Raw genomic sequence first — 3882 nt, forward strand, 5'->3', positions numbered from 1 at the left:
AAAGAACGGAGCTTCTCGTATACTTAACTTTAATTCATTGTGGTACATTTCTCTTGATAATACAAGTGAGACTCTCTCCAGATAGGGTTAATGGCGCCTTGCTAGGTCGTAGCCATAGACTTAGCTGAAGGCTATTCTAACTGTCTCTCGGCAATTGAGAGAAAGGCTTCGTACGTGTAGTCGCTAGCAATGTCGTCCGTACAACTGGGGCGAGTGCTCGTACGTCTCTCTAGACCTGCCGTGTGGTGGCGCTCGGTCTGCGATCACACAGTGGCGACACGCAGGTCCGACATGTACTAATGGACCGCGGCCGATTTAAAGCTACCACCTAGCAAGTGTGGTGTCTAGCGGTGACACCACATTCCTCCCCCGCAAATCGGAGAACGGTCGTGTGATAAGGCTTCCGCCCGCCGTGGGGAGGACCCCATGTTGACGTATGCGATGAGGTGGGGAGCCTAACAACAGGCGAGGCTGTGCCACCCGCACCCGGCCATTCGGTCCGAGGGGAGTTAGGAAACGCCTGAAAACCTAGTCCAGGGTGCACGTCAACATGCGGTGTATGCGCCCGTAATGAGACAGGAGGGGCCGAAGTGTCGACCTCCATTGTGTCGGGGTATCCGACGCGCGATGACGCCATGTGGTCCGGAGCGGGCAAGAGTTCCATGGCGGAGGACAGCTGGTCACGGGAAGCGAGCGGCGGCGCGTGACCCAGGGAGGCGCTGGGCGGCTGCAGCGAAGCGTCCACTGCGGGCGGCGCCGGCGGCGGCTGCGGTGGCTGCGGCGGCTGCGGCGGCGGCGGCGGCTGCGGCGCGACGCCATGGGGCAAAATGGAAGGCATCGTCGGTAATACCTGGGAATGAGGCGAGCCAGTAGATGGGTCCCCAGGGTGCTGACCGGACGGCACCGTCGCTGAAAGCAGACGGGGAGCGGCAGAACACGTGCGACGACAGAGGCGCAGCTGATTGAGATGCCGACGCACCTCACCAGAGGCCCCCAAAACCAAATACCTCGCGCGACCGAGGCAGCGAAGAATGCGCCCTGCGAGCCAATGCCGTGAACCGCGATAGTTGCGATAGAATCCAACGTCGCCAGGAGCAAAAGCAGGAGTCTGCCGCTGCACAGGAACCAGATGCGGCGGATGCAGCAAAGGCATCAAGGTCCGATGAGGACGACCATGGAGCAACTCAGCCGGCGAGCGACCATCGCGGGGCTGAGAGCGATACGAGGACAAAAAGAGCAATAACGCGTCCTCCCGAGAATGCGACTCTTTCAACTTCAACATCTGTGACTTGAAATTCCGGACCAATCGTTCAGCGGCACCGTTTGACTGAGGCGAAAACGGCGCGGATGTCAGATGTTGAATACTATTGGCCTTGCAGAATGACTGAAATTCTGCAGACATGAATTGTGGGCCATTGTCGGAAACAATAGTCTGTGGAAGACCTTCAATGCAAAAGATAGCAGACAACGCTTGGATTGCGGCAGAGGACGTCGTGGAAGACATCCGGACAACAAAAGGAACATTACTGAAAGCATCGACCACAACCAACCATCGAGCATTCCAGAATGGACCAGCAAAATCGATATGTAAGCGTTGCCAAGGGGAAGTGGCTTTTGGCCATGCAAAGAATGTCCGCGGTGGGGCGGATTGTTGTTCGGCACACGCCATGCAAGAAGAGCACATATTCGTAATCGCAGGATCGATTCCGAACCAAGTACAGTGCTGACGAGCAAATTGTTTCGAACACACTATACCCTAATGTCCTTGGTGGAGAAGCTTTAAGACAGAGGACTGTAACGATCGTGGGACCACGACCCTAGACTGATCATTATCAGAACGCAACAGCAAAATATCACGTCGTACAAAAACTCTCTCCTTGTGAGCAAAAAAATCGGCGAACCAACGGATCCTCGATCCGCGACTTTGACAAGGGCCATTGCGCAGCAACAAAACGCAAAACGGTAGCAAGGACAGGGTCAGCTGCTGTGGCTGCAGCTACACGACGAAAATCAATCGGAAACGATTCGACCACGCCATCGGTTTCCGAATCAATGAACATACAAGCAAGTTCGGAAGAATCGAATGCTTTATCCTCAGCAACAGGCAAACGGGACAACGCATCAGCGTTTCCTTGCTTAGCAGTGGACCGATACAAGATATCGTAGCGGTACTGCGAGAGGAAAATTGACCAGCGAATGAATTTCTGCGCTGTACGTGGAGGTACAGGCTTGTGCGGATAAAAAAGCGATGTCAAAGGTTTGTGGTCTGTGATGATGGTAAAGTGACGACCATACAAGAAATCGTGAAACTTTGTAACACCAAACACGAGAGCCAAAGCTTCTTTCACTATTTGTGAATAATTCCGTTGCGCTGACGAGAGCAATTTGGACGCAAAGGCAATAGGGCGATCATGCGAACCATCTTTGTGCGCAAGCACAGCACCGATCCCGAAATCCGATGCATCTACCATCAACAAAAGTGGTTTCTGGGGATCGAATGGCGTAAGGCAAGTATTAGAAAGCAACGCCGATTTCAACTGGCGAAAGGCGCGTTCGCATTCCGCCGACCAGACGAACGGAACACCTTTACGGCGTAAGCGATGAAGCGGAGCTGAAATGGAAGAAGCGCGCGGCACAAATTTATGATAATAGTTAATTTTTCCCAACACACTCTGTAGCTGCTTCACATTCTGTGACGAAGGCAAGTCCTGTATGGCACGGAGGTGCTCTGGACTCGGATGTATGCCGTGGACATTGATTACATGTCCCAGATATGGTAAGTCACGAGCAAAAAACACACATTTGTCCTTCCGCAAGCGAAGACCATTTTGTCGCAAGACCTGAAATAATGTTCGTAGGTTTGCAAAATGTTCGGCTTCTGTCTTCCCGGAGATCACAATATCGTCCAGATAGTTCGCAGCAGTAGGGACCGACGCACAAACAGTTTGTAAATATTGCTGAAACAATGCAGGGGTGGATGAACACCCGAATGGCAGTCTTTTGAATCGGTACAATCCAAGATGCGTTTTAACCACCAATACGCACTGGCATTCTTCGTCCACCGGTATTTGCAAGTACGCATCTGCTAGGTCCAACTCTGAAAAATACGTTCCCGGGCACAGTTTGTCAAAAAGATCTTCCGGGCAGGGCAAAGGAAAAGTAGCAGTCACAAGTTGTGGATTCACAGTTGCCTTGAAGTCCACGCAAAGTCTCAATTTTCCGGAAGGTTTTTGCAAAATTACTAAGGGTGAGGCCCAGAGAGAAGCCTGCACACGTTCAATCACACCTTGTGATTCTAAATCGTGTAATGTTCAGGCGACCTCATCACGCAATGCGTGGGGAACATTGCGCGCTCTGAAAAATTTCGTTTGCGCGTTCACTTTCAGTTCCAAATGTGCTTCATAGTTCTTAGCGCAACCAAGGCCCGGTGCAAAAATGTCTGCAAATTCTTCACATAGAAGAGAAACGCTGGCTGAAGGCACAGTCTGGTTCACTGATAGGACCTGATTTACGATAGACAAGTTCAACAACTGAAATAAATCTAAACCAAACAAGTTCACTGCAGTAGAAGAACGAAGTACGTAAAATGACACCAGTTTTGTCTGTCCCTTGTATGTTGCAAGAAGGCTGCACTGTCCTAACACAGGGATATTCTGTCCGGAATAACTAGTGAGCTGAACATTTGCGACACGCAACGGAGGTGCGCCCAGTTGTTTGTACGTGGCGTGTTTGAGCAATGAAACTGCAGCTCCGGTATCGAGCTGGAACAGTATCACTTGTCCGGCAAAGTCCAAATCTACAAAAAGTTTATTTTCCTGCTGACGACAAGAGCGACTGTTTCGTGCAACGTGAACAGACACTGGTAAAGAAGCACGTGCGACG

This window comes from Schistocerca nitens, chromosome 7 (genome assembly GCF_023898315.1).
Source record: "Schistocerca nitens isolate TAMUIC-IGC-003100 chromosome 7, iqSchNite1.1, whole genome shotgun sequence".
Classification (NCBI taxonomy): Eukaryota; Metazoa; Arthropoda; class Insecta; order Orthoptera; family Acrididae; genus Schistocerca; species Schistocerca nitens.